We start from the raw sequence: 13,081 nt of genomic DNA, 5'->3' as shown, positions 1-13,081 counted from the left end.
AATTAAAAAGAAATAATAATAATAACAATAATAAGCACTAAGTAATATCAAAAGCTGTTAGTCCCACAGCCCTTTGGTTACCTCCAAGATGAGTTCAGTGCAGTGTGTTTTGCACCTTCACATTGAAATCTTTTCTTTAACTTAAAAGTCAAGAAAATAAATTAAAATGCTTTCAACCCATTATGATTTTCCTACCCCTATCAGTTACCAAAAGAATCAGTTCTAGTCCATGCTTGCCTCCTTCAATTTTAGTCTCGCATATTTTACCTATGCCAAAATGGAGAAAATGCGCATATAAAACTAAATCAACCAAAAACATTTTGAATAAAGTTAGAACCAAGATGTATGCTGCTTCTCGAACTTTATCATTCTCCCATATTCTGTTTCTGGGTTACAAAGAGGTATATGAAAAGAACTAGACAACCTTTCGGGAAAATCTGGCTCTGACATTTAGTGTGTGAGCTTGGCTAAGTCAATTAACTTCTCCAAACTTTAGTTTCTTCACTTGTAAAATGGAAATAATAATGCCAGTTCTGCAACCTCAAGGGCTGTTGTGAAAATAAATAAGACAGCAATTTAGGAAGATACCTTTTAAACTTTAAGGCACTATACATACATAAGGTATCCCATTCTAAGTCCCTAAACCTCTTATCCTCTAGATTTTCTTTCATACCATGGAAACTTTACACATTATGAATAATAACAAAATTTTATATTTCTAATACCTTAGAATTAGAAGTTATAAAGACTTTTTTGCATACTTTATCTTATTTCCTATTCAGTGGCTGAATGTGATTAAAATTTTGACTCGGAGTTATAATTTAACTTTAGTCATTATTGTATCCATCACAGCCTTCCTTTGTATTTCCACAGAGGTTAACATCAAGCTGTTGCTGGAAATTCATAGGAGATTAGAAGAAAATCTAGTATATTTCTATTAACTTGGGATTGCAACTTAGAGACTTCTGCAACTCTGCTTCTCTCCACTCCATCATAGCCAACTATCTATTCCTCATGACCTTTGAGGCTTATTAATTTAGTTCCACTTTCCTCCAAGAAACCATCTCAAACACTCTTTAATCAGAATTTCTCCCTTCCTCTCTCATGTTTCCATAATAGTTTACCTGTAACTCTGCTTTGTACAGTTGGCTATATTAAGTGTGTGTCTTCTCTAGAAGACTAGGAGCTCCTGGAGAGAAACACTCTGCCTATTCATCTTTGCCCCCACAACAGCTGCCACAAGAAGTGGTGCACATGGTGACCACTCAACACATTTGCTGCTTGAGGAAACCAGACAGCAAAGTAGTTTTTTCACTGTGCACTTACTATATAACTGCTGTGTGCAAACCTGAGGAATTGCTTCCATGACTGTTTGCTAGGGACTCCAAAGATCTTAACATACCCATAACCACTTTACTGACCATTAAAATATTTAATGTATGTAATATTACATTTCATTTATCAACTCATTCACTTAATCATTCAAAAATAAATATGAATGCTTACTAAGTAGTAGGCATTATGCTAAACATTTAATACAGCATTGATGAAGTTCGAAAGGAACTATTGGTTCCTCTCAAGGAGCTTATAAAGATAGCTTACTTAAGGAGTCTTCAGCAGCCTTTAAGAGACTGGGTGGAGAAGCATGAAAGGGGAACCTTAAAGTGGCCGAGACAGTCAATTGCAAGGCACCCACCACAGAGCCACTAAGCTTCTATCAACCCAAAGGAAAGAAACCCAAATAAACAGTCAGTGTTCCTAGGCCAATCACCCACTTTACAATTCATTTAATTCAAGAAAGAAAATGCTGCTGTGGAGATTATTCAAGTCCAAATGTTCCTGGTGAAGGTGCTTCCAGTAATTCTGGGAAAGAAGCCAATCCCCTAGTTTTATATGTAAATATTTTAAAAACACACACATATATATAAGCACAAAGGAAAGGTCAGGAAGACGTAAGTCTTTTAAAAATCTATTTTAACAATTTTTTCTATAACTGTCCGCAAAAGTTTGGGCTTTTTTGTAGCCTTACATTTTCTTTTATACAATACACCTGCTTTTTTTTCCTAAACTAAATATTTCTTCCATCTAATGACTCTCTTTATTAGACAGCATCTAATTTGCATACATTTACATACAATTTAACTGCTAGCTCATGAGAACAAAGAAATGGCTCCGTATTGTACTGAAGGACAATACTCAGTAAAGGAAGGTATAAAAACCAACCAGCTCAGTGACTGTGTAAGCTCTTTGTTTCACATATACCAGGCTCTTTTCTTTTTTTTTTTTAAACATACTAGTTGAAAGGGACAAAAATTATTTCATCAAACAATGAAAGAAAGATACAGCACTACTTTGTTTAACTGCCCATTTCCACACACCAGCCTCCCCACCCCCCTACCAGCTTGGTTACTACAATTCAGGGGTCCAAGTTCTCTGAATCTACTACAGTTTCCTTCATTAGATTTGATGGATTCAGTCCCTTCATACATTTTTGTTTCAAGTCTTATTCCTAAAACAACCTGGGATTCCACTGTGATAAAGCTCTGTTCTGATGCTAATTCGTGCTGCCACCAGCCTTGTTCCCTGAACAGACAGGGGTAGAATACTGCATACTGTTCTCCAGGGAACAATACACACCCTTACCCTTATCGAGTTAACAGATGTAACTGAGACTTCAAGTTTTTATGTTATGAACCAGCTCTTTAAAAGAAATTTTTCCAGTGTGTCCACTGAGAAGTAGATGGGAAAGGAAGTCTTGAATACAGGGAGGGGGTATATGGTGGTAAAAGAGAAATAAGAGATAAAAAGAGTACTTGAGTTAACTGTTTCTTCACTTAGCAGCGCTATCCCTTTGTAAGTCTCCAAACTTGTAAGACTCTTGGGAGATTTAAAAAAAAACAAAACCTGAAAATCAAGGGCCCTCGATTCTCATTTGAAAGTGAATTCACATACTCTGACACAGGCTAAGTCACAAATCACCAGACTTTGCTCTGTACCTCCCATCCTTGATGCATAGAGAGGGAAATTATGGGAAGCAATCTTGAAGAGTCTGGTCAGGTGTTTTGTAAATACTAACTACTGAAAACACACAAAATAAGTAATAAAGCTACAGTCACAGGCAACTGAAAATAAACACTAGAGGGATTGAAGTTTCTGAAATGCCATGTATAAAATATCACACACACAAAAATATGGTATACAAAAATGCAGCATATAAGACATACTGAAAAACATAAAGCCACGTATGAACTGGCTTCATAGGCTCAATGGAAATATCCTCTGTAACTGAGTGCTGACAGTGGTCATAGGAGATGCACTTCTTCAGAAATATATTTAATATCATTAACTTGGCCCGGTTTTTGCAACCGATAAGGCAGATTACAATTTTAATGACCAAGAGAGGTGTGAACTTGTCAGTGATAAGTGAGGAAATTCTACCACTCTGTGGGGCTGCAGAATGCCCACAGGATTTGGAATCTTCGGCAGCCCAACAGATTGCACAATCTCTACCAGCAATTTCGAAGCATGTCTGATTTTCCACCTGGTGAGAAGAAGCCTGAGTTAGAGACTTGTATTAATGCTGGAGTGCTGGCATAGACCAAGTCTGCCAACTTCTTAACCCAAAAGCAGTTATGAATAATGACAAAAAAAGGCACTTAGAAGAAATGTTTAGACACCATTCTTTTAAAAACCATTAGGTACCGACTAGATTTTAGTCACTAGAATGAATAGGCAGGAAGGGGCTGACCCTCTGAAAACCATGGCTTATCTCTAAAAACACTTTTAAGCTCCTTAAACTCGGGAACCTGGCTCTGTCTTTTAAACTCCTTACTCCATGAGGCAATGAGACAATCACCTCATGAGTGATCATCAATAAGCTTTACTGTCCTTTCAGAGATTATAAGTTTCACATGAAAGTTCTATTTCTGAGGCTTATTAGATCTCCCTTAGTAATACAAATTTGAGGTAGTCCTTATTTTCATGTCATAGTATATTTATCTGCTGGTACCCAGAACCAGACCTATTTTCTACACTCTAACGTATAAAATTCTGCCTTGTTTGTTTGTAAAGCATCTCTTAATACTAACTCAGCCAACATCACCTGTGCTGGAGGTGGTTAAGATCCACCTCCCCAAACATGTTACCACGGTGACAAAGTAGTGACCTAATTTACACACACCTGCTGGGTTAATTGGGCCAAAATGAAAGATGATATATATGCTCAAAATCCAAAACTGATTTTTCCTCAAAATTAAATATTTGATTTTTTTAAATTAGCAGTTTCTAAAGCTAAGTAACATACTCCAGGTGTGCATTTGCCAGTTAATACACCCTGAATGTTTCATGACACTTGAGGAGCAAAATATATTGAGTGATGAATACAAATCTTTTATGTATTTTCTGTGTGCAATGATTAGTATGAGTAAGTGGTCTCAATCACTGAAAACATGGGTTGTGCCTGAAGGGTTGGGCCTCAGCCTCAAAGCAAATAGAGACATTTCAACTGTGGCAAGTTAAAACACAGAGTCTGAGCTGCCTCTAAAAATGCAAGTTTGTTTTGGAGAAAGCTGCTCTCAGTAGCTTGCATCAGCCTGCAAACATCTCTTAGGTGACAACATCTCTTACCTCTACTTGACCTCTTCACACCTCTTTGTACTCATCCTTCCCAGACCACTACACAGCTTTTCTTTGAGCCATATAAATTTATATACCAAGAACTAACAGGATATGAGCAAAAAGACACTCCCTGAGACCTCTGGTAAAGCCACAGCAATGTGTAAGTGGTATAGCTAAATGCACCAAAATCTTGAAAAATGTGTGTATCTTTGACTCAACTATTCTACTTATGGTAATTTGTCCTGAACATAATCAAGAATGTTCATAAAAATATGTACATATTGATATTAATCAATAGGTTATTTATAATAGAGAAAAACTGAAAGTAACTTATATGTCCAAGAATAAGACATTGGCTAAAATATTATAACATATCCATTGTATGGAAACTATATAATCAATAAAAAATCATGCCAGAGAAAAATTACTTATTAACAGAAACAATTTTCATAATATATTGTTAGTTGAATCAGAGTCCACAATCATGCACAGAGTATAATCCTATGTTTTTTGCATGCATACATACCTATACACATCAAAATGTTAATAATGACTTTTTTTAAGTGGTAATAGTAACATCAAGGGTGATTTTATTGTCTTCTTTCTGCCTTTTTTTTGTGTGTTTTCCAAATAGTTTTATCATGATGGCATATTACTTTTATAACAGAAAAAAGAATATTCTATAAAAAATAAAGTGAAGACTAGGAAAGAGTTAAATTACATTTCCTCTCCCTCACTAAGACTGACATTTCACCTGTCCTTTCTTCTCTCTTAGTCAACTCCAGTCATAAATATAACAGATATTAAACTGAATGATGTTCCTTTATGGATATTCAACTTTCTAACTGAATGGCTCCTTTACTTACTTACAAACCTTACAAAGATGTCAGCTATCAGAACCCTTAGAGTCTCTAAACTGCTTTTCAAGCTTAGGAAAACCATATAAAGTAAGTGCCTTTTAGTAATGATGATGACTTGAAGTGAAATTTTGAAGGAACAAACACATCTTTTCATCACTTAGCTGCTGCGTCCTGCTTAAACTACAGTGTTCACATTTTTATTTTATGTGTTCAGTTATAGGGTCTTACTGATATGTAAGTGCTTCTCTTAAGGAAGTAAAATTAACATTACCACATGAACTGGAATTGCTGTTAAAAGTATCTCCCTAGGGGTTTGATTTATTCTATGATGCTTTCACTGATTTAATCATTGCTTAGATTATCAAAATATAGTAATTTATTCTCATAAGTAAAAAAGTTTCTTGGGATTTTCCTATGTCATAAACAATAGACATCAGTGATTGATAAATTTTAAAAATGTCAATTTTGACATTTCAGTTCTCATTCTAGCACTTTTTTTTTAAACCATAGTGCTAATCTCTGTCTTCCTAGGGAATTCATGGGGGGAAAAAATGATCCTGTTTTTCAAGTGATAAAATAAAAATTTCGTATTTTAAGTTCTCAAAATAAGTATAACAATTTTTTAAAAACATATAGTATACAAAAATAAATCTGTGTTGAATTAAAGATGTCAATATTAAAAGAGACTAAATTACAAATGTACTAGAAGAAAATATGTGTAGTTGTTTGATACGAATTTTCTATACCATAAAGGAAATGACTGATAAATGCATAAAACGACCATAGCAAAAGCCAAAAAGCAAATTAAAAACTGAGAAATATTTTAAATCTTATAACAGAATTAGTGTTATTTTCCATATACAAATCAATAAAAGATAAAAAATAGAAAGTATTTAACAGCCACTTCACAGAAAAAGAAATACAAATGGACAGTAAAATTTTTAAATGGTGTTTAATCGAACTCATAAATAAATGCAAATCAAAACAGTGATGAAATATTATTTCACTTTTTAGACTAGAAAAAAATTGTTAAAATCAAGTATTGGTGAGGCTTTAAGAAAGCAGGGATTCTCATTTACTGTTGTTAGAAGTATATATTAGAACAATGTTTTTAAAGGAAAATTTTTTAAAGTTGTCAAAATTTTAATTATACAAATATATCTAGGAAATTACAATATGTATATATTAATATAAGTATAAGATATTTCTAGAAGGCTGTTTACTGCAATATTTTTGGAATAGGGAACAAATTGGAAATAACTAAGTATCCATAGACTGTGGTTAAATACATTTTGTTACTCTCATATTTTATAAAATGGAAATATTAGGAAGCTATAAAAATAATTTGATATAGCTTAATTTACTATAGTATAAACATTATAAGTCTCTAACATATAGTATTAAAAAGAAAAAACAAAATATAAAGAAAATTTGAAAGGTATGATTGACTCTCATTGAAAAAATACAGGTATATAGGTACATTTCTGTACATGAATACACTTGAAACTGTCTATTTCTGGTAGTAGCACTGTAAGTTGGTAAAGACATACTTTTCATTTTATATCCTTGTATATATCATTTTATTTTTAGAAATTTTACCATGTCTATGCACTTTAAAAATAAAATTAGCAAAAATATTTTTCAGTGTAGTGGTAAATGGTGAAAAGTGAAGTAAAAATGGTGAAAATAAAATTAAAGAGTACGGTATTGCTCATTTCCTCACTCTGCACTTGTCTAGTCCTATTCAACTTCACTATGTTTCCATTTTCTCATCTGTAAAATAACTGAACTACATTAAAAAGATAATATCTACATTTTCTTATAGTTGTAACAGTTTGTACTTTTATGTCTTAATAATCCAATACAGGATAGTGGAAAATATGTTTGAGACTTAAGTATCTATTTTGAGCATGCATAGCTACTGCAACAAACAAATCTCTATTTGGTATGCTGTAGACACCTGTAGTCATGTCTTTATGACAACAGGAAACAATGTATATGCTGAAAATCTTGATAAGCTGAAAAAACTAAATACTATCTTAAATACTATACTCATTGTACAAATAGTGCTTCTAGGTCTCAACAGTTTGGTTCTAAGAAAGTGCTGAAACATGCTAAACAAGACTACTCAGAAATGTACTCCTTACATACCTCGCTACCAACTTTCAGCACTGGCCCAGGAGTTTTCTTGACTCTATTCTATATATGTTCTCAAATATACAACTTGAGTAGAACAAAATATCAAAATGGGTTTATCATTCAGGTATACATTGTCAGAAGCATTCTTTAAAAGTTTTTGATATTTTATAACATTATAGTTCTTGCATGCTTACAAGTTATAAGAAGTACTCTGTGTCTTTTTAGTTTGTGGTATTTGAGGCTTCAGTAACATTAATGGCCTTCTTCCACTATGACTTAATAGTCTTGATACTTGGATAGTTGTTTTTAAAAGCAAAATCGTTCAATCATGGTTTGGATGACAAATTATATGGTCATCTAAGTTACATAGTAAAAACTGTTCACTGTGGTATTTCTAAGAAAGAAAGTGGTTCTTTCCTTTCATTTCCGGTTTCCACTATTGTGATAAGCAAAACTACGGGAGTTTCCGTGGTAAGATACAATGGTGTAAGTGCTAACATTGTTGTGCTATTAATCACACTATAGGTTGGTTTATAAATTAGAATGTAGGCAAAGCCTATCAAAAAATTATATGGAGAGCTTTTTAGTTTCTCTAATAAAAAATAATTTTAAATCCTCTTATCTAAAAACTTGACCATTTCTGAAAATGTTACTTGGCTCTGTTTTTCAAATGCTCACGATAGAATATTTGCTTCCTTGTGTATTTTTTCTTTTGGTATCATTCTGGGTCATGGTAATACTGTCATCTGTTATAGCAGCAAGCAATGGGAAAACAATACCATGAGTGCAATGCTGATAAGACACATTAAACTCACAAAAATTCAATCAAATCTCATCAATTTCAATAATTTACCACCACATGTCTTTGTCTAGTTACAGATAAACAATATAATTTTGAATGAAGCATTTAGAGAAATTTCTACTTCAAAATGAAAATAGAGATAAGAACAGATTTCCTGTGTTCAACTTAAATGGAAAGGTAACTACATATTCCTAAAAGGTTCTATGTTAAATATTGACCTACTATGAGACTAATACTTGAAAAAAAATCTAAGAATATTCAGTTTGATCTTCCATTTTCATTTACGTCTTGATATATTGAAAAAGAGGAAAAAGGATGATATTACTCCTAGAAAAGATGATTTTCCAAAGGAAGAGATGATGGTTCAAGAATCCCTTCCAATCCTTGGCATCAAAGTGGGCAATGGAATTGATAAGGACAGCTAAGAGTAGCAATGAATCCTGTTCCTCTCTTTGTGGCCTAACTTTGGCTTTCACAAATAACAAGTCTGTAAAATTCTAGGAAGATATAGTTAAGCTTATTTAATCCATTACTGAATGCTTATTTTTGCTATGTTTATTATCAGGATAAAGAGAAGGGTCAACTGGAAGCAGATCTCTTAATATACATTGTTAATAGCTAATAGATGGGACATGCATCCGCTTACCTGTCTGTTCTAATACACATATACCTTGCACAACCCTGAGCAACCTGTAAGAATACAGAGATCAAATTTCTTGCACTCCAGGTCTTTGCTTGACTGGCTTTTCCATATTATTGCACTCTTGGCTCAACATGATTTCCACAGAAAGGCCACCCATGACCACTCTCCATACCCTAGCCACTCCTACTTTTTCTGTTGTACTTCCTGAATAGCCCACACTACTTCTGAAATATATCTTATTTATGTACTTAATTCATTTGTTGTCTTCTCCCATACACACACACTACCACCCTACCACCATGTTAACTCCATGAGTTATAGGTTCTTGGTCTTCTTACTCAGAACTCTAATTCCCATGCCTAGAACTAGGTCTGACTTTCACCATGGTGTAAGAGTGATCCATACCAGAGAGAAATCTGCACTTTAGCAAAGGGATACTTTCTTCTCTTTGGTTCTTACAGTAGCAGGAACAAGGCAAACTAAAATAAGTTAATTCAATTAATATATTTTGGTTGCAAACAGTTGCTTTGTAAATCAAAATAACTTTCACATTTAACTATATAATTATTTCAGATATTATCTAATTTTCTTTTTTTATTTAATCTTTATTTCTTTTCTGACAGGATGTCTAATGCTTACTTCTAATGTTTTCTGTCCTATGAGCATATAGTTATATTACCTAGAAGAGAAGTGCACCAGAAGAGCTCCAAGTCCTGGGAATGGTTCAGTAGATAACACACATCATAATTCATACAATTACTAATTATCTGTTTTTAAAATTCAAATTGTTGGTTTATCGAATATTCCTAAAGAAAACATAGCTGTAATATTCCATAATCATGAGGTAGAAAGGATCAACAAATGCTTCCAATTCTATTTCAGTTCTTTTAGGAATGGCTGTACTTTCTGCTCCGAGTCCACTCTCACACAAATAGCACCCCTTTCTTATATTTTCAACATAAAAACATTTCAACACTTTGGGAATCAACTTGGGTGAAGAGGGACGAATGCAGGTATTTTAGCTGAGCAGAGCTGAGTTTAAATTCTATCTCAGTCACTTACTGGCTACGTAAAGTTAGAAATTAACCTCTGAGCTGAGCTTTGCTATCTCAGTCTAGTCCTGGATACTCATGACTTCCAGTTATCACTTAATGGAGGTGTATTTTTATATATAGCCAGATTCATGATTCTCTAATAAAGACCTTGCCTAGCTAAATATAAAGATTAGATTATATTATGGTTTCAACAAGCTATTGTTTATCACAATGCTTTTGTCACTCTATGACACTAAGTTTCAGGGGCATATTTGGCTTATAATATCTGGAGACCATTATAAAAAATTATGTAACTCATGATTTAGGTTATGAGTAAATTTATTTGAAAATACCATGGGCTATAAAAATATATTTTGTATCTCAACACACATGGATTCACGGAAAAGCTGGATGATACCAAAATCAGGTTTTAATTTTGCACTGCCTCTGTGAAGTAACCGTAACCCTGCTGACTACCTATTCTATGCCTCAAGTTCAGCATCTACAATGAAGAGGAAGTTTCAGTAGTTTAAGAGAGTATGAAAGGGCATGGCTCATCATTCAATTACAGCCATGAAGAAACCAAAGATTTTTAAGCAGGAAGTATTCTATAAATGCTGAACAGATTAACTTTGTCAACTACAGGGGAGGGAAAGGATTAATGTGTGAGTATGTAAATAAGCCTTCCATAGTTATTTACTACAGAAAATTAAAATTACTCTTTATAGTATGTTGTATGGTGTTCTTCAAAATTTCATGTCTACCTGGGACCTCAGAATGTGACATTATTAGGAAATGGGGTCTTTGCAGATGTAACTGGGTAAGGATCTTGAGATGAAATCGTCCTGGATTTAAGGTGAGCCCCAAATCCAATGACTGGTGTCCTTAGAAGAGGAAAGATCAGAGAGACACACACAGAGGGGAACGCCAAGTAAAGATGGAGGCTGACTTTGAAGTTATGCTACCACAAGCCAAGGGACACTTGGGGCTACCAGAAGCTGGAAGCTGCAAGAAAAATCCTCACCTGAAGCCTTCAGAGGAATTGTGGCTGGGCTGCCCTTGATTTTGGACTTCTGGCCTCCAGAACTGTGAAAGAATAAATTTCTGTTGTTTAAAGCCACTCATTTTGTGGCAATTTATTACAGCAGCCCTAGGAAGCTAATACACTGTCTCTGTACTTTCCAGATCTAAAACAGTGAAGGAGGGTACAGCAGTTTCATAAGTGTAAATAGTGACCATAAAGTCCTTAGTTGATAGGAGCATCCAAGGACAAAGAGAGATCAATGGGAAAACTTACTGGGATGTTGTAGTGACTGTTGCTAGTAGTAACTCTTAGAAGTGATAAACTACTGTCTACTTGGAGTTGTTCCCTCTTAAATCCCATAGAGAAAGGCCATTTAAAAGTGATATAACCTCTTCTAATCTCATATTTCAAGAAATCCAGAAACCAGTCTTAAACAGATGTTAGTCATTTTTTTAATTATAAGATTTATATTTTAAAAAATCTCAAGTTCCATAGACATAAATAATTAATAAATATTTCATAACAATACATGATCAATAGCAAAAGTATTCCTGAAATCATTTAATTGAATATGATTTAAGTCAGTCATCAAGGGAAGAATTATTTATGTTGCTGAAGAACTGAATGCAGAAAGTAAATATACCTATTTTTGATCAATGGGAATTTAAATGTAATATCAAATGACAAATTTACAGGAGGAAAATCAATTTTCTTTTGGCCGAGGTATATCCTATTCTGACACTGGCAAAGACTAGTAAGTACACATTGTTTTTTTGAGGCATCAGACCAGTGTGATTAAAAATTATGTTTGAAAGTTCTCCTAATGTCCAAAATTAACCATTTCTTAATGTAATACTGAACTCCGTTATCCTATTTGCTACATACAGTTAAGACATTATAAAAGCAGCATTTTTTAGTTAATTTTCTGCTCATCTACTTTTTTCTCTACATATCATTATACATCTACACTTACTTAAATATCAAAATTCAAAGATGCTAACTCATTTACATGTTTTTATCTTTAAAAGTTATGACAAAAAAGTGCAATCTTGTTTTGATGTTCTTAACAAAAAATGGTAATAGTAAATAATGTGAAAAGTTAGAAATACTTTAAAGAAAATACATTTTGCAAGATGAAAGATTTATTCACATATTCTCACCCTAAATATAAAGGGATGTAAATTTAGAAAGTTATAAATTAATTTCATAAATTCACTTAAAGACCCTCAAAATCATAAAGATGATACAAATATTCATCATTAAATATTACATAATAAAAGCAGGAAATGTTAAAGTTATTATCTTTCTAGGATGACAGCAAACATCAACTATTATTTTTTCTTTTTTTAATCTGAGATGTGCACTAATCACTGTTAGTGAACTGAACTCTTTCTGTAGTTCATATGTATTAGTTAGCCAATCTTCTGATCAACCTTCTAGGCATCAAATCTTCTAAAGATAAAAATAAATGATTCTTACAACTCAGAGATGAGCCTGTTTACGTTTGAGTTGTTTTTGAAGGCATTGGTCTCTCAATACTTTATAAGCTCAGTAAGATGCAGATGATTATGGTATCCATAGAATCAGGTGGAAAATGAATACAGTTATGTCAATACCTGGAACAATTTGCATTGAATGAATGAATGAGTGAAAGAATGAATAAATAAATAAAACACCAAAAGGCAATGTTTAAAATAGATCTGTATAAACAGTTACTTAATAAATTATTAATATTAAGTAGTTGTTACAGATGAAAGAAAATTATTATTGAGAAGTAAATTATTCAACAATTAGTAATGACTAGATTATGGGGTGCTTCTTAAATTCTTGCTTCTTTTTTATATAATTGTAATGTTCTATTCAAAGTGCACAATACATCTGTGAATAAGTCCTATGTTTATGTTATTTAAGGCCCAGCTCAAATCCTACGTCTTACTTGCAGATCACAGAGTTTTACTAAAC

The 13,081-nt window shown here is 33.2% G+C and overlaps 1 protein-coding gene across 13 annotated transcripts in view; it reads right to left on the bottom strand.

The window, feature by feature from the left end:
* The window catches only part of ZBTB20 (zinc finger and BTB domain containing 20), a 730,245-nt gene that overhangs the window by 495,031 nt on the left and 222,133 nt on the right, over nt 1-13,081 (bottom strand). For 2 of the 13 annotated variants that reach the window (XM_072964854.1, XM_072964857.1), the window contains one exon: nt 11,120-11,181. The exons of the other annotated variants lie outside the window; for them this stretch is intronic. The gene's annotated coding sequence lies outside the window, so the exon portion shown is untranslated. The remainder of the gene's footprint in view (nt 1-11,119; nt 11,182-13,081) is intronic. 13 annotated transcript variants of the gene reach the window in all.

Source organism: Vicugna pacos, chromosome 1 (assembly GCF_048564905.1).
Source record: "Vicugna pacos chromosome 1, VicPac4, whole genome shotgun sequence".
Classification (NCBI taxonomy): Eukaryota; Metazoa; Chordata; class Mammalia; order Artiodactyla; family Camelidae; genus Vicugna; species Vicugna pacos.
Note: the sequence above shows the minus strand (reverse complement) of the source record. Positions and strands in the feature narration are given on the sequence as shown.